Raw genomic sequence first — 23,240 nt, forward strand, 5'->3', positions numbered from 1 at the left:
CCAAATGTCAGTGGTCAGAATGTGTAAAGTTACGTTATTCGGGAGTAAGTAGAAGGAAAGGCAATGGGCTGTGATTTTTTTTTACTGGAAGGAGAAATCGATATTCATGCCTTCAGGTTGGAGCTACGCAGGTGGAATATGATGTGTTTCTCTTCAACCCTGAGGCTGTCAAGTGGAGCAACTCCAGCCATTGCTATTCTGCCATCATCCCTGCTAGTGTCCCTTTCCAATCAACTTTGGTAAGCTCTTCTCCAGTGCCTCCATAGTTCCCCTCACTCCACCAATAATAATGCATCTTGTTTTACCTTTCCCCTCTCAAAGTGAAGGGTGAATTCAGTCATGTTATTATCACTGTATCCACATGCTCCCTTTACCAAAAGCTCCCCAATCAAATTTGGTTCATTCCAGAATTAACTTTTCCCTAGTGGGCACAATTGCAAAGGGAAGGTAGGTCACATCCGGAATTTTCAACTTAGCAGGCGATTTCCTCTGACGTATTGGGAAATTGTGTGCTAGGCTAGTTACAGCAATGGCTTGCCATTGTTGTATTTGCCTTCTGCCGGGTGAGATTTTTTTTAAGAGATCACCAGCTCTTAACCCAGCACAGATGGGTGCCGGCTGGATTCAAACTCAGGACCTTCCGCCACTGATGCCACTACACCACCAGCCAGCTACACAATTCCAAGATGATCTAAAAGGCATCTCATTGGTATTTTCCAAATTCCCTCTCTTGAGATCAAGCACCAACCTAATTTTCACAATCTACCTTCACCCATCACACTCATGGACTATTTGTCTCACTCCCATCGGGGGTAGATACGCAGCGTCCTCACCAGGACTACCAGCCTCTGGGACAGCTCCTTTTCCCAAGCAGTAAAGCTGATAAATATCTCTGCCCACTAACCCATACTTCCACAACACCAAACACCTCTATCATTTCCTGTCTGTCATCTTATATGCAGGCATCCTATGCCGAGCCTCACTTTATGAACATACAATCAATCCATGCACAGTATATAAGCTGTGGATATATGTTGTTACTGTTGTATTTCTGTGTTGCATTGGAGCCGGAGTAATAATTATGTCGACCTCATTTACACGTGTCTGCTGGAAATGGAATTAAACAACCCTGAATCTTGAAGAAACATTTCAGCAGGCTGCAGCGTCACATTTCTGTCTCTCAGCGTTATTGCGACAGAGCGCCACCTGGTGACAATGGAGTCCACAAATCAGGGGGTCCTGTTATTGTGGTAAATCACCATCAAGTGGCAGTGTTGTCCACAAAAGGGAGAGGTTTACAGCAATAAGAAGGGGTGTAGGGGCTGGAAGCCAACTGCAAGTGGATGAAGTGCCAGAGATGCCCCAAACCACTCTCCTCACCACTAGTCAGGGTCCTAAACAGTCCTTCCATATGAGGCAACTTTTCAACATCGTGCTCGTTGGGGTCATCTACTGTTTTCAGTTTTCCAGGTGTGGCCTCCTCGACATTAGTGAGACCCGATGTAGTCTCTGCATTCTGCACTCTGTCCCGATGAGATTCTGCAGATGTTGGAGATGCAGAGTAACATACACAAAATGTTGGAGGAAGTCAGGAGGTCTGGTAGCTTCTGTAGAGGGGATAAAGCCAAACAGAGATTTCCTGCCGAGACCCTTCATCAGGACTGGAAGTGGGGAGGAGCCGGAATAAGATGGTGTGGGGTGTGGAAAGAGTCCAAGCTGGTAGCTGATAGGTGAAGCCAGATAAGAGTGAAGGTGAGTGGGTGGGGGAGGTGGGAGATGAAGTGAGACGCTGTGAGGTGGTAGGTGGAAAATGCAAAGGACTGAAAAGAAGGAATCTGATACGATAAGAGAGCGGACCATGGGACAAAAGGAAATAAAAGAGGAACCAGAGGGAGAAGATCCGCAATGGAGAAGAGAGAAGTGGGGAGACAGAATGGAGGAGACGGGCGTGTGGGTTGATGAAAAGAAAAGGTGGAGGTAGTTGTTAAAGATATCGATGTTCATGCCATCAGGTTGTAAACTACCCGGATGTAATATGAGTTGTTGCTCCTCCAACCTGACAGTGCACGCATCGTATTAGTTAAACAATGAACCCGAAGGGAGAGTGGATTAATAATTGTCCCCCGGGATCACTATTAAATCAATCCTCTCTCACCTTAAACCGGTGCCCTCTGGTTGTTGATTCCACAAAAATGGGGTAAAAGAAAAGTAAACATAGAAAACCTACAGCACAATACAGGTCCTTCAGCCCACAAAGTTGTGAGGAACATGTCCCGACCTTAGAAATTACTGGGCTTACCCATAGCCCTCTATTTATCTAAGCTCCATGTACCTATCCAGTAGTTTCTTAAAAGACCCTATTGTAGCCGCCTCCACCATCGTTGCCGGCAGCCCATTGCACGCACTCACCACTCTCTGTGTAATAAACTGTGTACGCCGTAATCCACCACGGCTGGATTCAAACTCAGGACCTCCCGCCACTGATGCCCCTACGCAACCAGCCGGCTGCACAATTCCAAGCTGTTCTAAAAGGCATTGGTATTTTCCAAATTTCCTCTCCTGAGATCAAGCACCGATCTAATTTTCACAATCTACCTTCACCCATCCCACTAATGGACTATTTGTCTCACTCCCATCGGGGGTAGATGCGCAGGATCCTCACCAGGACTACCAGACTCTGGGACAGCTACTTTTCCCAAGCAGTAAAGCTGATAAATATCTCTACCCTCTAACCCACCCTTCCACAACACCAAACACCTCTACTTTATCATTTCCAGTCTGTCATCTTATATGCAGGCATCCTATGCCGAGCGTCACTTTATGAACATACAATCAGTCCGTGCACAGTATATAAGCTGTGGATATATGTTGTTACTGTTGTGTTTCTGTGTTGCATTGGAGCCGGAGTATTAATTATTTCGACCTCATTTACACGTGTCTGCTGGAAATGGAATTAAACAACACTGAATCTTGAAGAAACATTTCAGCAGCTGCAGCGTCACATTTCTGTCTCTCAGCGTTATGCGCCAGAGCGCCACCTGGTGACAATGGAGTCCACAAATCAGGGGGTCCTGTTATTGTGGTAAATCACCACGATAAGAAAGGGTGTAGGGGCTGGACGCCAACTGCAAGTGGATGAAGTGCCAGAGATGCCCCTAACCTCTCTCCTCACCACTAGTCAGGGTCCTAAACAGTCCTTCCATATGAGGCAACTTTTCAACATCGTGCTTGTTGGGGTCAACCATCGTTTCCAGTTTTGCAGGTGTGGCCTCCTCGACATTAGTGAGACCCGATTCTGCACTCTGTCCCGATGGGATTCTGCAGATGTTGGAGATGCAGAGTAACAGACACAAAATGTTGGAGGAAGTCAGGAGGTCAGGTAGCTTCTCTAGAGGGGATAAAGCAAAACAGAGATTTCCTGCCGGGACCCTTCATCAGGACTGGAAGTGGGGAGAAGCCGGAATAAGATGGTGTGGGGAGTGGAAAGAGTCCAAGCTGGTAGATGATAGGTGAAGCCAGATAAGAGTGAAGGTGAGTGGGTGGGGGAGGTGGGAGATGAAGTGAGACGCTGTGAGGTGGTAGGTGGAAAATGCAAAGGACTGAAAAGAAGGAATCTGATACGATAAGAGAGCGGACCATGGGACAAAAGGAAATAAAAGAGGAACCAAAGGGAGAAGATCCGCAGTGGAGAAGAGAGAAGTGGGGAGACAGAATGGAGGAGACGGGCGTGTGGGTTGATGAAAAGAAAAGGTGGAGGTAGTTGTTAAAGATGTCGATGTTCATGCCATCAGGTTGTAAATTACCCGGATGTAAAATGATTTGTTGCTCCTCCAACCTGACAGTGCACTCATCGTATTAGTTAATCAATGAAGCGGAAAGGAGAGTGGATTAATAATTGTCCCCCGGGATCACTATTAAATCAATCCTCTCTCACCTTAAACCGGTGCCCTCTGGTTGTTGAATCCACAAAAATGGGGTAAAAGAAAAGTAAACATATAAAACGTACAGCACAATACAGGTCCTTCAGCCCACAAAGTTGTGAGGAACATGTCCCGACCTTAGAAATTACTGGGCTTACCCATAGCCCTCTATTTTTCTAAGCTCCATGTACCTATCCAGTAGTTTCTTAAAAGACCCTATTGTAGCCGCCTCCACCATCGTTGCCGGCAGCCCATTCCACGCACTCACCACTCTCTGTGTAAAAAAACTTACCCTTGACATCTCCTTTGTACCTACACCCCAGCAACTTAAACCTGTGTCCTCTTGTGGCAACAATTTCAGCCCTGGGAAAAAGCCTCTGACTATCCACACGATCAATGTCTCTCATCATCTTATTCACGTCTATCAGGTCACATCTCATCCTCAGTCGCTCCAAGGAGAAAAGGCCGAGTTCACTCAACTGCGCACATTCCCCATTTCTGTACACTCATAGTTTGGAACACCTGCATAAGGTCACCTCAATCTCCTGCACTTCAAGGTGTGAGGTCCCAACCTGCCCGATCTCTCTCCAGAACTCAGTGCCTCGAGTATTGGCAGCATTCTCGTAAATCTTTTCTGCACTTATTCCAGCTTAGCGTCCTCTTTCCTATAACTGAATACAATAATCCAGACGTGGATACCCTAACAAAATCCTAACCCTAATGCAACCTCACCGGCCTCTTCTTCAGACCATGAGCCATGAGATATCAGACAGGGGCTGGTCAGTCAATCGAGTCTCCTCCGCCATTCCTTCCTGTCCAATTGATTATCTCTCAACCCCATTCTCCTGCCTTCTCCCCATAATCTTTCAACATCCACTTAAAATACACTCAATGACTTGGCCTCTACTCCGTCCGTGGCAATAAATTCTAAAGATTTACCACTCCCTGATTAAAGAAAATCCTCCTCATCTCTGCTCTCAGTGGATTTCCGATACATTGAAGTTGTGACCTGTGGTCCCAGACTCACACAGTATAGTGTGCATCTTCTTCAGAGCCACGCTGTCGAGGCCTTTCAATATTTAATAGGTTTCAATGAGATCCCCTCTCTTTCTTCTATACCAGCGAGTGCAGGGTCAAAGCTATCTAACACTCCTCATTCGTTAGCCCTTTCGTTGCTGGAATCATTCCCGTAAATGTTCTCCGGACCCGCTCCAGTATGAGCACATCTGTTTTTACAGGTTGTAAACTGTTCACAATACACGAAGAGCGATCTGACCAATACGTTTTAAAGCCACAGTGTCACATCCTTGTTCTTATATGCTAACATTACAGTTGTCATCCTTCATCAACACAATCTGCAAGCAAACCTTTAGGGACTCCTGCTTAAGGATTCCCAAGTACTTATGCACCTCTGATTTTTGAATTTTCTCCCATTTATTTATTTTTTCTCTACGCCCTTATTCCTTCCACAATTGTACATGACCGTACATTTGCATACACTGTACATTTCCGTACATTTCATCCACGACTTCGTTGTCCGTTCACCAAACCTATCGAAGTCATTTTGCAGACTGCAGCTTTACTCCAAACTATCTGTCTCTTATCTGTATCAACTGCAACGTTCTGTGGATGCTGGGAATCCAAGCAACACAAACACAAAATGCTGGAGGAACCTAGGAGGCCAAGCAGCTTATATGGGAAATAGTAAACAGTCGACGTTTCAGGCCCAGACCCTTCATCAGGACTGGGGGGAAGAAAAGATGAGACGTCAGAGGAAGAAGTGTGGGGGTGAAAAGGGTAGAAGAAGTGGTCGGTGATAGGTGAAACTGCGAGAGGGGGAGTAGTGAAGGGAAAACTAACTTAGGATTTTATTTCCTTAACGATACTCGAAAAATCATTGCTAACGCCTCCACATCTCTTCAGCCACCTCTTTCAGATCTCTGTGGTGTATACCATCTGATCCAGGGAACCTATTTACCTTCAGACCATCTCTGTTTCCCAAGAACCTTCTCCCGAGTAACGTAACTTCACACATTCAGTCCACTGACATCTGGTACTTCCATATTCCTGCCGGGGTCTTCGAGAGATATTCAGTTCATCTGCCATCAGCTTGCACCCCCAGCCCATTACTACCTCTCCATCATCACTTTTCAGTGGTTCGATATCCGCTTCCGCCTTTCTTTTACAGTACAATTACCTGAAGAAACATTTGGTATCCTCTTTAATATTACCGGCTAGCTCACTTAAGTGTTCCATCATTTCCTTCTTAATTATTTTAGTTGCATTCTGTTGGTTTTTAAAATCTTCCCAATCCTCCAACATACTAGTGATTTTTGCTCTATGCCCTCTCTTTGGTTTTTATGTTTTCTTTGGTTTCTCTTATCAGCCACGGTTTTGTCACCTGAGCTTTAGAATACTACTTCCTCTTTGTGATGCATAGAGATTTGAGGGGCGAAGAACATCTCAGACAGAACTACAGTCAGCTCGACTTCTTCGCACTGCAGAGAATTCAAGGGAAACCTCTTCGCCCACAGAGTGGTGACTATTTGGAACTCATTCACAGGGACAGTGAGAGGTGAACAACAGGGGAGGATTTGAAAGATCTGCTGTGGAACAAAATCACAGGCAGTGTCCAGCCAGCCTGAGTTGACTCTCTGCTGTATACTAGTTGTGTTATAAATTCACTAAGTACCGGAGACAACGTTTAATATAGAACTGATTTATTTGTCACAGATCTAGGCCCATTAAAGGTGAATGTGCATGAAACTCCTCCCATGCCCAGTGACCAGGGTGCAGAACTGGATGTGGTGAGCAGCAGCAATAATTGCAGAGTTCAGCACCGACAGTCACTCTCGAAATTGCATTCAGCAACGGTGATGGACAAATATCCAGCATGCAGCTTATTGAAACTTTCTCCCCTGTGTGAACCCGGTAGTGTGTCACAAGTGTAACACGCTGTAAGGTTTCACTGCTGAAGTAGCGGCCTCTCTGTAATGTTTTGCTGCTGAGGTAATGGTTTCTCTGTGGCAGCAATGTTTAGGTTACGACTAGAGGAAATAGGGTTTTCCAGTGTGGGGCTGTGCAATGACAGAAATATTCTTCTTTGTGAGTCTGGAAGAGAGATTTTCACGGTTTTTTGCTGGCGAGACATGAGAAGACATGAATGGAGAGAGCGGCCCTTTTTCTTTTTTTCATTTTCTTTACTAACCCTATAGTCAAAGTCAGAATTATAGAGCTCAATCGTTTAATTGCATATTGTGTATCGTTTGTAATTTCAGGGTACTGATCTGTAACATGGGACACATCACACAGCATCCACCCAAATGAGATTTCTGAAGTTTGGCCGGGCTGGGAGCTATCAGCCCGTATATTAAACTGCCAGCTGAAGTGAAAGTTACGTAAGGTTAGATGACTGAGTGGATCGCTTCCCTCATTCACAGCAGATAAACAACCTCTCCACAGTGTGAACTCAATGATGCACCTTTGGTTGATTTGGCTGTGAAAATCTCCTCCTAAAGTCTGCGCAGGTGATCAGTCTCTACCCAGTGTGAACTCGCTGGTGTCTCTGTAGTTGAGATGACCAAGTGAATCCCTTCCCACACACTGAAGCCTGAATTATTCTTCTCCGTCGAGGCTACGCCGTAGGCTCTACGTAGCCGCGTACCCGACGCTGCACCCTAGGCTGTACCGTATGCCGTAGCCTAACGCGTACATTCCTAAAAATGTAACTACGCGTCGCAGCGACGCAGACGACAAGAACTGTGATTGGTCCAGCTGGTAGCAGCCAATTTCCTTTTCTTTTTCAATCTTTTTATTAAGTTTCAAATTTAATAAGCATAGCAATAATAGTAATGATATAAAGAGATCGGGATTACATTAATAACGGTTAACATGTAAAAACACCAATTCCAAATGACAAATATAGTTTAACCTCCCAATCTCATAGCAACTAACCATGAAAAAGATATTCTATAAGGGGAAAACACCCTATACTAGAAAAAAAACACTAAACTAAATAAAAACAAATAGACAAAAATTGGGCTGTCATATCACAATGGCTGAAATTATTATTTGTCATTAACTCCGCTCCTCTATACATGAACAAAACCTTATTACACAAGATTCGGAAAGGGTCAACTTACATCATATGAAAATATTGAATAAATGGTCTCCGAGTCTCTTCAAATTTAACCGAAGGATCCACAGTACCACTCGTTTTTTTTTTCCAAGTTTAGACATGCTAAGGCTTCGGAAAACCTTTACAATGTAGCAGGGGGATTGGAATCTTTCAAGTAAAATGGGTCTTCTGGCTATTAATGTAACAAATGCAATTAGACGACAAGCTGATGAGGATAGTTGACTACAGTCTATCACTGGTAGTCCAAATATTGCAATAATAGGATGTGGTTGTAAATCAATACGCAGAACTACTGAGATAATATCAAATATATATTTCCAATATTATTTTTAGAAGAGGACAAGACCAGAACATACGTTTCAATGAAGCTACCTCAGAATTACCTCTATCACACAGGATTTATATGGCAGTAAAAATGAGCTAACTTACCAGTGGTCATAGGAGCCCTATGAACCACCTTAAATTGTATGAATGCATGTCTGACACAAACTGAGGAAGGAATTTTCTAGTTGAAGAATTTTCTCGCATTTCTGTATAGGTAAAGGTATCTGAAGTTCTCTTTCCCACCCATTCTTAATTTTATCAGAAGTATCTAAGCATATTTTCATAATTAAATCATAACTAAATGATAATAAACTCTTCCAATACGGATTTGAACTTTTTTTTTCCGTAACATCAATTTGATGTGATATCGGAACAGAATGTAAAATAACATTCAAAAAGTTTCTAATCTGTAAATATCTGAAAAAGTGTGATCTAGGCAAATTATATTTATTAGAAAACTGTTCAAAAGACATAAAACAATCATCCATAAATAAGTCACGAAAGCATAATTTTCCGTTTTCCATAAAAGAAAAGCTTGATCAATTTAAATGGTTGAAAGAAAAAAAAAGATATAATAGAACTTGACAGTATATATTTATTCAGTCCAAAAATTTACAAAATTGAAACCATATTCCTATTGTACGTTTAATTATTGGATTTACCATTTGTTTATTCAATTTAGTAAGTGCAAAGGGGAGAAAAGCCCCTAAAATAAAAGGCAATGAAAACACCTGTACAGTCTCACGCTCGAGGTTCATCCATCCTGGACACGGAGTTTCATCCAACTCTTGTGTCCAAAACGTTAAATATCGAATATTAATTGCCCAATAATAAAATCTAGGATCCGCCTTCCTTTTTTGACTTCTGTAAATATTTCTTCCTTAGGCAGGAATTTCTATTCTGCCTTATATATGAAGAAATTTTAGTATCAATAATATCAAAAAGAAAGATTTAGGGATAAAAATTGATATTGCATAAAATAGATACAGAAATTTAGGTAAAATAATCATCTTAATAGCATTAATGTAACCAATCAAGGGTAAGGACAATGGGGACTATTTAGTAAACAATTGTTTAACATGATCAATTAAGGGTCAACATTAACTTTAAATAAATCGTTGAGCTTCTTAGTAATTTTAACACCCAAATAAATAAAATAATCAGCAACCAATCGAAATGATGACTGTCTATACATTGAGACTTGCATATTTAATGATAAAGCACACTTTTATTAAGATTCAGTTTATAGGTAGAAAAACTACTAAACTGAGCAAGTCGTGTTATTACTGCAGGAATGGATTCCTCTGAATTAGAAATATATAGTGACAGGTCATCTGCATATAGCGATACTTCATGTGTCCCATTCCCATGAGTAACACCAAATATGTTGGGTGAATCACGAATAGCGATGCCAAGGGCTCCAGGCCAATATCTGATGTAAGGGGCTCAAAGGACAGCCTTGTCTAGTACCTTGGAAAAGCCTAAAGAAAGGGGATCTCTGATTATTAGTGAAACAGACGCCAAAGGTATATGATATATCAATTGGATCCAAAATATAAATTTTGGGCTAAAATTAGATTTATCAAGTATAGTAAAAAAAAAAATTCCCATTCAAGTGTATCAAATGCCTTCTCGGTGTCGAGCAAGATAACACATTTTGGAGTCTTAGATAAAGTTGTGTATACAATGTTCATTAACCTCCAAACATTAAAATGTGAATAATGATTTTTAATAAATCCTGTCTGATCCTCAGAGACAATTTGTGGCAATATCTTCTTCAATCTAATTGCTAATATTTTAGAAAGGATTTTAGATTCCGCATTCAACAAAGATAGAGGTCTGTATGATGCACATTCAGTGAGATCTTTATCATTTTTAGGAATTAAAGAAATAGATGCTTCATAAAAGGATTGTGGTAATTTACCTATAAATAATCTTTAACATTTTTACCTCACCAGGAGAAAGTAAATCAGAAAAAGATTTGAAAAATTCAGCAGTATACCATCCAAACCAGGTGCTTCACCAGAATTCATTGAATAAATTGCTTACTTCCTCTTCAGTAATGTGTCTGACTAATACTAAACGTTCATTAACTGATAATTTCAGAATATTGAATTTCTTTTAAAATTCATACATTATGGTAGAATCATCAGGAAATTCTGATTTGTATAAATTGGTATAAAATTCTTGAAAAGATTTGTTAAATTCACCATGGTCAACCGTCAAAATACCTTCCCGTTTGCAAACCCCATTAATCTGAAGTTTCGCCAAATCACTTTTAATTGGTTACCTAATAATTTTCCCGATTTATTACCATATTTATAAAATTGACTCTTAGTTTTAAGTAACTGATTTTCAATCGGGGATGTTAATAACAAATGATGTTGCATCTGAAGTTCAATTCTCTCTTTATAAAGACTTAAAATGGGAGCAAAAGAATATTTTCTATCAATTTCTGTAATATTATTAACCAATGTACATATTTCATTAAGAATTTGTTTTTTCAATTCAGCAGAGTATGAGATAATTTGCCCTCGGATATATGTTTTAAAGGTATCGTATAATATCCCACTGAAAATTTCTTCCATTGAGTTAGTTGAAAAGAAAAAGGCAATCTGTTCTTTAATGAAATTAACAAAACTTATGCCCTGAAGTAAAATAGAGTTGAACCACCATTCATCATAGGATTCAGACAACAATTAAAATCTCCACCCATTATTACCATATATTCATTTAAATTGAGAAAAAATACAAAAAAGTGCTTAAAGAATTCAGGATAGTCAGTATTTAGTGCATAAATATTAACCAAAACTAATTTATCGTTATAAAGTTAACCAGTGACTAATAGAGATCTACCATATGGGTCTGAAATTGTATTGTAGTGAACAAATGAGTTCCAGGAGTCTAGAAAAAAGAAACACCTTTCTCCTTAGTCAATGAGTGAAACTGTTGGCCTTTCCAATACCTAAAGACGTGCTGATTATCCTCCTTCCTCACATGAGCCTCCTGTGCAAAGATAATCTGAGCATTCAGTCTATGAAAAACTCTAAAAATCTTCTTCCATTTAATTGGATGATTCAAATCATTCGTATTCCATGAAACAAAATTAATAATGCCAACATAATTAATGATATCCATTTTCCTTAAATAAACAATGTAGTATGTAAAGGGTTAACCATATCGCATAGGAAACTCACGAATCAGGAAGAGGGAAAGTTTAAAGAGGAACCGGAAGTTATGACAATACAGACATTTTTGTAGCTTCAATTCAGCCCAAAAGAAAAATACTAGACTAAAAATAGCCCTATCCCCCACCCACAAAGTCCAAAAACCTGGCCAATAGACAGCCAGAGAACTATCTAAGAACCTCTCTACCCCCATCTCCCCTGAGGGAAAATCTCCAAATTACAAAAAAAAATAAACAAAGCACCCATAGTCAAAAAATTACAAGGAATGTCAAACACATTTCAGAGAAAACAGCCTATTGCAGACCGTTTTAAAAGACAAGGTCTTTAAAAATGACACAAAATACAATCTTAATAATATTTCAAGAAAAAAGAAATAATCAGCAAATCAGAGTCTTAATAATTTTCAAAAGCAAACAATTAAAAATAAAAAAAGTAAAACAATGAAGGTAAAAGAAAGGAACTTTAACATGGAAACATAATAAACTTCTGAACGTCAAAATACAGTATGACTGTAATCAACTCAAGGGCAAAGTTCTAAACTGTCCAAATCTATAAGCTGGTTGTTAACTAATAAACCAGATATACACAGACATAAAGGAATGGTAAATTTCATAGACATCCAAACTCAAATATTGATCTTCAAAACATTAGACATCTGCGTTCAAGCTTAGATCTTCGAGAAATTGTTTTGATTCATCCACACATTTAAACCATTTAAATGATTTATGAGGCAGAGCAACCCTTAGGTGAAAGGGATATAACAAAGCCGGATGAAGATTCCTCTGATACAATTCTGACATCACCATTTTAAAATGCAATCTTTCTTGCATCACCTCAGGACAACATTCTTCAACATAATGAAACTTAAGATTCTCATGCTCAGTAACTTCATTCTGACAAGCAATCTGAATGAAGTGCTCCTTGGTATTCAGATTGTGACATCGAAGAATTACATGACGCGGTTTTAACCCTTTTGATCGTTTTGGTTTCAGCGCCCGATGTGCGCAGTTGAGCACAGGAAGAGAAGAAGAAACCTCCGAGCCAAAGACCTCCATTGAGAATTGAGAAAAAACTGAGTAAGATCCCGGCTCTCAACGTCCGCACTGAGTCTATTATTCGCAAATTCAGTCTGGCTTTGACTCTCCAAATCAATAATCTTGACTTTATTCTGCTCCAATGTATGAGTGTCGAAGTTCATTTCATTTCCAAAGAATTCAATTTGTGATACAAAAGTTTGCCAGCTTTGATAATTGCTGAAATTTGCCACTGCTGTTTTTCGTTCTTCTTTTCAAGTGTTGCCAATCCACCTTCACTCTCCTTTAACCATACTTCCAAGGTAGTAAATCTTTCATCAAGTTTTTCATCCAAAAGATTCTAGATAGCCGGTAAAGTAAGTGGAAATTTTTTAGGCTGTTCAAAGACATCTTCTTTATTTCCATTTCCATCACCAGTTTCCTTGCCTTCGGCTAATGCCTTTCTTCCTCTGTAAGCCATTTTAGTCGATTAAAATTCAAATTCAAACATATAAAAGTGTTATAAACACTTTGATAAAGATATTAAAGGGGTGGTAAGTAAATTTAAAATGAACGGAGCAAAGCCGGAAAGCAATTCCATTTAGCGCCTCCAAGAGAGTCTTTTGCCCAATGTAGCCTAACGCGCACATTCCCAAAAATGTACCTATGTGTCGTGGCGACACAGACCGCAAGAACTGTGATTGGTCTACTTGGCAGCAGCCAGTTTCCTCCTGTGCATTTCCTGTTGCTTCGAAGTTGGGAAGTGGACCAAATTGAGGAGAGGGTAAGTGAAGAAGTCAGAAAATATGTCCATTTGCATGACCCTTCGTCGGCACACCATAAAGAATTGAAAATGGCATCAAATTTGTGGAAAGAAATTTCCATAAACATCGGTATGGTCGTTGTGGAATGCGCAAAGAAATGGAAAAACTTCTCTCTTTTCTGTGCTGCAGTAATTTCAATAAAAGTAACTCTTGTTCAACATCTATTAGCTCCAACTCCAACAAGATGAACTCAGCAGTCGCCATCGTTCCCAACTCCACACGGGTCAATTCAACACAGTAGCATAGAACCCCAATGCCAACTAGCATTTTGGCAGAGCGACGCAGACACACAAACGCACAAGTAGAAATGCTCACAACCGTGTAGACAACATGCATGGGCTACTGAGTCTGTTATGCCATAGTGCCTACTCAGAGGTATAATTCAGGCTTGAGCAGGTGAATGGCTTCTCCCCAGAGTGAACTCGCTGATGTACCTTCAGTTGGGATGACCGAGTGAATCCCTTCCCACATTCCGAGCAGGTGAAAGGTCACTCCCCAGTGTGAATTCGCTGATGTACCTTCAGTTGGGATGAGCAGCTGAATCCCTTCCCACAGTCCGAGCAGGTGAACGGCCTCTCCCCAGTGTGAACTCGTCGGTGAGCTATTAGGGTGGATGACCGAGTGAATCCCTTCCCACAGACTGAGCAGGTGAACGGCCTCACCCCAGTGTGACCTTGCTGATGACTCTGTAGGTGGGATGACCGAGTGAATCCCTTCCCACAGTCTGAGCAGGTGAATGGCCTCTCCCCAGTGTGAACTCGCTGATGTATCTTCAGTTGGGATGAGCATGTGAATCCCTTCCCACAGTCTGAGCAGGTGAATGGCCTCTCCCCAGTGTGAACTCGCTGATGTATCTTCAGTTGGAATGAGCATATGAATCCCTTCCCACAGTCTGAGCAGGTGAATGGCCTCTCCCCAGTGTGAACTCGCTGATGTATCTTCAGTTGGGATGAGCATGTGAATCCCTTCCCACAGTCTGAGCAGGTGAACGGCCGCTCCCCAGTGTGAACTCGTTGATGAGCCATTAGGGTGGATGACTGAGTGAATCCTTTCCCACAGTCTGAGCAGGTGAACGGCCTCTGCCCAGTGTGAACTCGCTGGTGAACTATTAGGTTGGATGACCGATTGAATCCCTTCCCACAGACTGAGCAGGTGAACGGCCTCTCCCCAGTGTGAACTCGCTGATGACTCTGTAGGTGGGATGACCGAGTGAATCCCTTCCCACAGTCTGAGCAGGTGAATGGCCTCTCCCCAGTGTGAACTCGCTGATGTATCTTCAGTTGGGATGAGCATGTGAATCCCTTCCTACAGTCTGAGCAGGTGAACGGCCGCTCCCCAGTGTGAACTCGTTGATGAGCCATTAGGTTGGATGACGTAGTGAATCCCTTCCCACAGTCTGAGCAGGTGAACGGCCTCTGCCCAGTGTGAACTCGCTGGTGAGCTATTAGGGTGGATGACTGAGTAAATCCCTTCCCACAGACTGAGCAGGTGAACGGCCTCTCCCCAGTGTGAACTTGCTGATGACTCTGTAGGTGGGATGAGCATGTGAATCCCTTCCCACAGTCTGAGCAGGTGAATGGCCTCTCCCCAGTGTGAACTCGCTGATGTATCTTCAGTTGGGATGAGCATGTGAATCCCCTCCCACAGTCTGAGCAGGTGAATGGCCTCTCCCCAGTGTGAACTCGCTGATGTATCTTCAGTTGGGATGAGCATGTGAATCCCTTCCCACAGTCTGAGCAGGTGAACGGCCGCTCCCCAGTGTGAACTCGTTGATGAGCCATTAGGGTGGATGACTTAGTGAATCCCTTCCCACAGTCTGAGCAGGTGAATGGCCTCTGCCCAGTGTGAACTGACTGGTTTGTCCACAGGAGGAAAGACCGACTGAATCCCTTCTCCCAGTGTGAAATTGCTTATGTCCCTTTAGTTCAAATATCCGTCTGAATTAATTCACACCATCTGAGCAGATGAATGGGAATCGCCTGTTTAAAATGACAGGCGTGCCAGTTGGTCAGATGATAGAGTGAAAACCTCCCCACAGTCTGAGCAGGAAGGATGATCGAGTGAATCCCTTGCTCCACTTCTTAAATATCTGGACAGAGACAGCAAAACTGGCGTGTTGAGTTTTAGATTCCCGTACACAAATTCCCTGTCATTTGTAACCTGTAAAAAGATTAACAAAATGCATCAGTGGCTGCAGGACAACATTTCAGATGAGATCACTTGAGTTGTCAAGCTGGGAACTGAACTGATACAGTGAGGTTCAACACAAGTTGGAGAGTGAAATCATCATCTAACTGGGCACACTGCTGTTATCTGGAATGACCATCAAACTCTCTGATGTTCTTCCTATCTCTATAAGAGAGGAGCATTTCTGCCATCTCCAATCTGTGACCTGGCTCAGTTTGGAGAGACATTGATATTATTCTCTGTTCCCACTGAGCTGCATGGGTTCCTGGCCCCACAGTAACTGAAACACTCTCAGTCAAATAGCCAGCAGTGCATTCCACACACCCACCACTCTTTGTGTAAAAGACTTACCCCTGATATCCCCTCGGTATCTATTTCCTTGCACCTTAAAACTCTGCTCCCTCGTGTTAGACATTTCAGCCCTGGGAAAACAAACCTCTGGCTATGAACACGGTCAATGTCCCTCATCATCTTATACACCTAAAAAAGGCTCTAAACATAAACAAGGAAATTATACATTGCTTTGGGAAATTGTTATATGTATACAAGATTATGAGGGCATAGATAGGGTAAATGCAAGCAGCTTTTTCCACTGAGGTTGGGTGGGATAATAACCAGAGGTCATGGGTAAGTGGGGAATGTAAAAATTAAACGGAAACATTTGGAAAAGGTCTTTACTGAAATGACCGTGAGAGTGTGGAATCAGATGCCAACACAAGTGGTGAATATGAGCTCGGTTTCACCATTTAAAAGAAGTTTGGATGGGAGCCTGGATGGTAGGCATATGGATTTGTATAAAAAGGGAACAAAGGTTATCGGGAACCATATTCAACACAACCACAAACTGTTCCTGCTGCTACCATCCAGGACACAGTACCACAGCAAATGGACCAACAGGCTGCGGTACATCATCTTACAGCAGGCCATCAGACTGATTAATTGATTTCTTTGCTTTCTTGACTGTCCTATATACAAACTAATTATTATAAAACAATTTAAATTACACATTGCACATTTAGATGGTAACGTAATGTAAATATTTCTACTCCTCATCTATATGAAGGATGTATATAATAAAGTCAATTCAATTCAATTCACCCTCTCCACTATCTGTTCTGTCATTCTGGCTCCCATTCCCATTACAACTTACTTTAACCACATAACCACCCCCCCACCCCCCACCCCCCCCACTACCTCTGGCAAGCCTTACCACTAGGATATTAGTCGCCTCTTGATCTGTTCCCCTAACTAACAAATCCCCTATTAGCACTCTGCCAGGGAATTTCCACAACAGCTTCTAAAGTGGTCTTCCTGTTCCTGTGGGGGATGGCCACTAGAGTTCTCTGTGATGCCTATTTAACCTCATTCCCCTTCCTGACTCTCACCCAGTTTCCTGTGCCCTGCACCTCGGGTGTAATTCACCTCCCTGCATGTCATATCTATCAACACCTCCAACTGCCGGACGATCTGGAATTCACCCATTTCAAGTTGCAGCTCATTGAAGTGCAGGGTTACAAGCTGCAGCTGGATGCACATCTTGTAGGTGAGGGCATCAGGGCCACTGGAGGTCACCCCTCCTTCCCTCCAATATTTCCTCTAATTTGTAATAATCAGTCTGCATATACTGTGCATTTTTTACCCAGTGACAAGATGTGCACAGTGAATTTTATATAGAGAGGTATTCATTTTCACAGCGAGCAAATCACTGTCAATAGGAACTTTGATCTCCTCTGGGTTCGATCCAGTTCATCTGCACTCTCACACAACCTATGTAGCAGGCCTGTAACAGGTAATGAAGGATTTTCTCACCAAAGTTTTTGCATATTGTCCATATGTGATTTGCTTGCTAAATTACACTTTAAAAAGTCAGATTTCCAAATATCACTCCACTTCTTCCCACTTGCAAATTTTCCAGCAACTCTTGCATTACCAAAATGCAAACAGGCATCACTAGTTTCTGTATTCTACATAAATATTCCCCCTGAACCCTCCCCCAACGACTGACAGTGTTGAACTCAGTGATGGCAATGGCAATGAATATGAAGGGAAGGGCAGTAGTCTGTCTCACTGGAGTCTGGCACATTTGTGATGTGAAAGCCACTTGTTGCCCAGGGCAAAGGTGTTTGATATCATTATATGCCCAGAGAGAATGGGTCAAAACATGTTCTCACCGGTAGGAAAGTCCAGAGCAAGAGGAGGTAGAACAAGCAACACACACAAAATGCTGGAGGAACTCAGCAGGCCAGGCAGTATCTGTGGAAAAGAGTACTAATTCTGAGTTCCTTCGGCATTTTGTGTGTGTTGCTTGGATTTCCAGCATCTGCAGATTTTCTCTCGGTAGTGATTGGAGGTAGAACAAAGGCGATTTTCTCAAATGGTGATGTAAAAGATTTTGTTCCCTTTCTCCGAGTTCCTAATCCTTGCATTTAGATAGCTGGAGCTCAGCTCTGTCTGAGAGATCCGTCCGTTCCCATTCCCTCATCAGCCGGAAGCTCCCCGGGGCCCGTGTACGGATCGTGGGGCTGAGAGTGAGGGACGAGAGCAGGACTATCCTGGGATTGCGGACTACGGTGTCCGGATTTCACAGGAATTGTCCTGAAGTCGGTGTTTAAGATAAAAATACAGAGAAACGTTCTTACCTGCTCCCGATATTTCCAAGGCCTTCAGTGTACTGCGCGCATGCGTGATACTCGGAGACGTCATCAGCGCTGACGCCTGCGCATTTTATCGGTGCTTCAGCGCTGGAGAATTTTTTAACGCAGCGCCTTATGGGTAATCACGGTGCCATTGAACATTTCTGCAAGCACCGGTTCAATGTCTATCCTCTTTTTTTTCGTGTATATAGATAGATAGATAGATAGATAGATAGATAGATATAGATAGATAGATACTTTATTCATCCCCATGGGGAAATTAAACATTTTTTCCAATGTCCCATACACTTATTGTGCTGCCTTTATGGCAGTTATTTAGTTATAATATTTTCGCGTAGTAATTTGTTAGCATTTTTTAGTTAAAGTTAGGATTGTTTAAATCAATTGATTTGTCTGTAATACATCGCGGCTGCGATGACGTCACATCCGGGTTCGCCGCGTCTTGTGGGGAATTACCGGTTTGAGATTCACGCAAAGGCGGGGGTCACTCACATGTGCGACCATAACGCTGACTAGGGTCTCTCTATGCACCAAAGACACAGTGAAAGCAACGCTGTAAGTCATTAGATAATCGGTATTTTGAGTTAAAATGTTAACGCCGATTCTGTTGAAAGTAACGACGGTCGGTAAGGTTTACCTTTTCGTCAGTTAAAGAGTCGGGATAGTTTGTATTGAAGTGTGTCTAAAGCAGCCAATGGAGCAGCTAGATTCTGACTGTATGCTGCACTTTAATGTAATGTAGTTATTGTAGTTTTACCTTTGCAAGTATTCACAATGTAAATGTGATATTTAGAAGGGAACAAACACTGTACCAATCTTGTATTGTTTTTCAACAGTTTTCACCATGCGTTAATGTGAAGAGTGAACAGTAAATGGTTAATCTTACTGCGGTCTCGTTTGCATTGATTCTGGTTTATCTCGACGTTTACCTCGGCGTTACTTCACACCCGAGCGAGAACGTTACAGTGAAAAAGCGGCATTATCAGGTGTTTAAAGTGCAGCCATGTCAACCCGATCCAGCATCAAGTCGTTGTCAAAGTCATCGTCATCCTGCGACAGGGGCAGTAGGGCATCAAGTAAGGCCACCCAAGCAAGAGCGAAAGCAGAAGCCGCCAAGGTGCGAGCGCGCTTTGCCAAAGAAGAATTAGAAGTAAAGATGAAAGCGGCTGCCAGAGAAGCCGAAAACCAGGAGGAAGCGGCTGCCAGAGAAGCCGAAAACCAGAAGGAAGCGGCTGCCAGAGAAGCCGAAAACCAGAAGGAAAAGGCTGCCAGAGAAGCCGAAAACCAGAAGGAAAAGGCTGCCAGAGAAGCCGAAAACGAATTGGAAAGGAAAAGGGTAGAGGCACGGTTAGAAGCGCTGAAGCTAGAACGAGAAGCAGCAGCTGCCGAGGTGGAAGCAGAGTTAATAGAAGACGCCGAAGAAATGCATGATCCGAAGGACGGAAAATCTACCTCAGAAAAGATCGGATTAGAACGTACAAGGGACTATGTCCAATCTCAAATGGAATGGAAGACTCTTTCTTCCTCTCTTTACTTATTCGATAACGTCCCACTTCACGAGGAGTCTTGGAGAGGCCCGACGGCATCACGTCCATCCGAGGAAGATAATTTACCCTCGCAACTCCGCGATGAACCCAGGAATGCAAGGGCTCACGACAAGTACTTCTCGACACCGAACTTACCGGATTTGGGGAGAAGAGAGGCAAAGACTGAGTCCAGACCAGCAAATCCCATAACAGATGTACGCCCTCAGTCATGTACCTGTGGACATGTTCCCTCAGCCCGCACGCCACTTGCAGACGAATCCGCAGCACAGTATTTCGCACGACGGGATCTCGTCACTTCAGGACTATACCGGTTCGACGATAAACCTGAAAATTACCGTGCATGGTACTCCACTTTCACCAACGCTATCGACGGATTCCAGCTCAGAGCAACCCAGGAGTTGGATCTTATGGCAAAATGGCTGGGAAAAGAATCATGCGAACAGGTGAGACGCATGCGTTCAGTGTACATCAACAAACCCGAGCTAGCATTGAAGAAAGCATGGGAGAGACTTCAGGAGGGCTACGGAGCCCCCGAAATTATTGAGGCGGCGCTATGCCAACGTTTGGGAAATTTTCCTAAGGTGTCAGCCAAGGACCACACCAAGCTAAGAGAATTTGGAGATTTACTCATGGAGATTCAAGGCGCCAAAGAAGATGGCCACTCAGCTGGTCTAGTATACCTAGACACTCCAACCGGGATTAGACAACTCGTGGACAAACTTCCATTTGGGCTGCAGGACAGGTGGTTGTCCGTTGCCTCAGATTACAAGGAAGAACACGAAGGTCAATTCCCTCCCTTCGAGTATTTCACCAGGTTCGTGTGCAAGGAGGCGAAGAAGCGAAACGATCCTAGCCTCATAGGTCCAGGAAGCAGTACAATTTACACCAAGCCAGATAAATCCACTTCGAATAATTCCAACATTACTAAACCAGTCTCAGCGCTTAAGACTGAAGTCCTTACAACTAACAACGACTCTAGCAAGAATTGTCCATTGCATAACAAACCCCACCCCCTCAAAAGATGCAGAACGTTTAGGGAAAAACCCCTTGAAGAGAAGAAGGCCCTCCTCGAGGAGAAAGGAATATGCTTTAGATGCTGTTCCTCGACCTCTCACTGTGCGAGAGAGTGTACGATCGCCGTGAAGTGCCTGGAATGTGATAGCACTAATCACGACTGGGCCATGCATCCTGGCCCGTCACCGCAAACCGACAACGCTCCTTCACCCCCACAACAGGACGGCGGGGAGGGAGAAGCTCACTCCAGGACAACTGTTGTCAGCTCGAGCTGTACGGAAGTTTGCGGTCAAGCGCAGGCAAGCCGTTCTTGTTCAAAGATCTGTCTCACTAAGGTGTACCCTAAGGGAGCCAAAGACAAGGCCATCAAAGCCTACGTAATTCTGGACGATCAGAGCAACCGCTCGCTAGTCAGTCCAAAGTTCTTTAACTTGTTCAACATTGAGAGTGAGCAGTTCCCATACTACCTTAGAACTTGCTCAGGCAACATGAAAACTTACGGAAGGAGGGCCGAAGGCTTCCAGATCGAGTCCCTGGATGGTAAAGTCCTCATCTGTCTCCCCCCACTCGTAGAGTGCGAGAAAATCTTGAATAACCGCACTGAGATCCCGACGCCAAGTGCGGTGCTACACCAACCACATCTCCACCACATCGCCAAACACATCCCAGAGCTGGATCCAGAAGCAGAAATACTCCTGCTATTAGGAAGAGATGTTCTCCGGGTACATAAGGTTAGGCAGCAGGTCAATGGACCACACGACGCCCCCTTCGCCCAACGCCTGGATCTGGGCTGGGTGGTGATAGGAGAGGTGTGCCCTGGCAACGAACACAAATCAACGGCTAACACACTCAAGACCAATGTGCTAGAGAGTAGCCGCCATATGATTCTTCAACCCCGCACAAGTTCCATGTGCGTCCAGGAAGCACCACAAGGCTTTAACAAGCGCAAAGTAACTGACGAGACGCTCGGTCAGTCTGTCTTTGCTCAAAAGGAGCATGATAATAAACTCGCTCCATCGGCTCAAGACGCCACCATCTTAAAAACGGAGGACACCAAGGTCTTCAGAGACAAAGCAAATAGTGGGGTCGCCCCACTACCTTTCAGAGAATCACGCCAGTGCTTGCCAAACAACAAAGAGCAGGCAGTCAAGCGGTTCACGCCCTTGCAAAAAACCACGAAAAGGAGACCTGAGATGCAGCAAAGCATCCGATCGACCCACGAGGTACTGGGCACACCAATGGCAGAGGTCACAGCCATTATGAATGCACGACCACTCCTACCCGTGTCTCCTGACCCGGAAAACCCCTTCATACTGTCGACATCAATGCTCCTTACGCCGAAGGCAGGAGCTGCCCCTCCACCAGGGGACTTCTCCGATAAGGACCTGTACACAAAGCAATGGAGAAGGGACCTTCAAGTTGGAGATTTAGTCCTGCTCAAGGACAAGCAAATCGCCGGCAACTGCTGGCCAATGGCCAGAATCGCTGCCACATTCCCTAGTAGGGATGGACATGTCAGGGAAGTCGAGTTGAAAACTACCGACCAAGGCGATGGGAAAATTTACCAAAGGCCTGTTACAGAAGTCATTTTACTTCTACCTAACGACTGATTTAGAGACTGAAGTTTGTATTACGTTCATTGTGACCTTACGAAGGCCAAGCGGGGAGTGTGCTGCCTTTATGGCAGTTATTTAGTTATAATATTTTCGCGTAGTAATTTGTTAGCATTTTTTAGTTAAAGTTAGGATTGTTTAAATCAATTGATTTGTCTGTAATACATCGCGGCTGCGATGACGTCACATCCGGGTTCGCCGCGTCTTGTGGGGAATTACCGGTTTGAGATTCACGCAAAGGCGGGGGTCACTCACATGTGCGACCATAACGCTGACTAGGGTCTCTCTATGCACCAAAGACACAGTGAAAGCAACGCTGTAAGTCATTAGATAATCGGTATTTTGAGTTAAAATGTTAACGCCGATTCTGTTGAAAGTAACGACGGTCGGTAAGGTTTACCTTTTCGTCAGTTAAAGAGTCGGGATAGTTTGTATTGAAGTGTGTCTAAAGCAGCCAATGGAGCAGCTAGATTCTGACTGTATGCTGCACTTTAATGTAATGTAGTTATTGTAGTTTTACCTTTGCAAGTATTCACAATGTAAATGTGATATTTAGAAGGGAACAAACACTGTACCAATCTTGTATTGTTTTTCAACAGTTTTCACCATGCGTTAATGTGAAGAGTGAACAGTAAATGGTTAATCTTACTGCGGTCTCGTTTGCATTGATTCTGGTTTATCTCGACGTTTACCTCGGCGTTACTTCACACCCGAGCGAGAACGTTACACTTATTGTTGCAAAGCTAATTACATACAATACTTAACTATTTAAATACATTGAATGGTAACTTAAGCTCAGTCCTAACCCCGGCACTTTA

The 23,240-nt window shown here is 43.2% G+C and overlaps 1 protein-coding gene across 1 annotated transcript in view; it reads left to right on the forward strand.

The window, feature by feature from the left end:
- The window catches only part of LOC140721276 (uncharacterized), a 133,707-nt gene extending 119,948 nt beyond the window's left edge, over window positions 1-13,759 (forward strand). Inside the window, exon 3 of the transcript XR_012097355.1 lies at window positions 12,563-13,759. The gene's annotated coding sequence lies outside the window, so the exon portion shown is untranslated. The remainder of the gene's footprint in view (window positions 1-12,562) is intronic.
- The last annotated feature ends 9,481 nt before the right edge of the window (window positions 13,760-23,240 follow it).

This window comes from Hemitrygon akajei, unplaced genomic scaffold (assembly GCF_048418815.1).
Source record: "Hemitrygon akajei unplaced genomic scaffold, sHemAka1.3 Scf000053, whole genome shotgun sequence".
Classification (NCBI taxonomy): Eukaryota; Metazoa; Chordata; class Chondrichthyes; order Myliobatiformes; family Dasyatidae; genus Hemitrygon; species Hemitrygon akajei.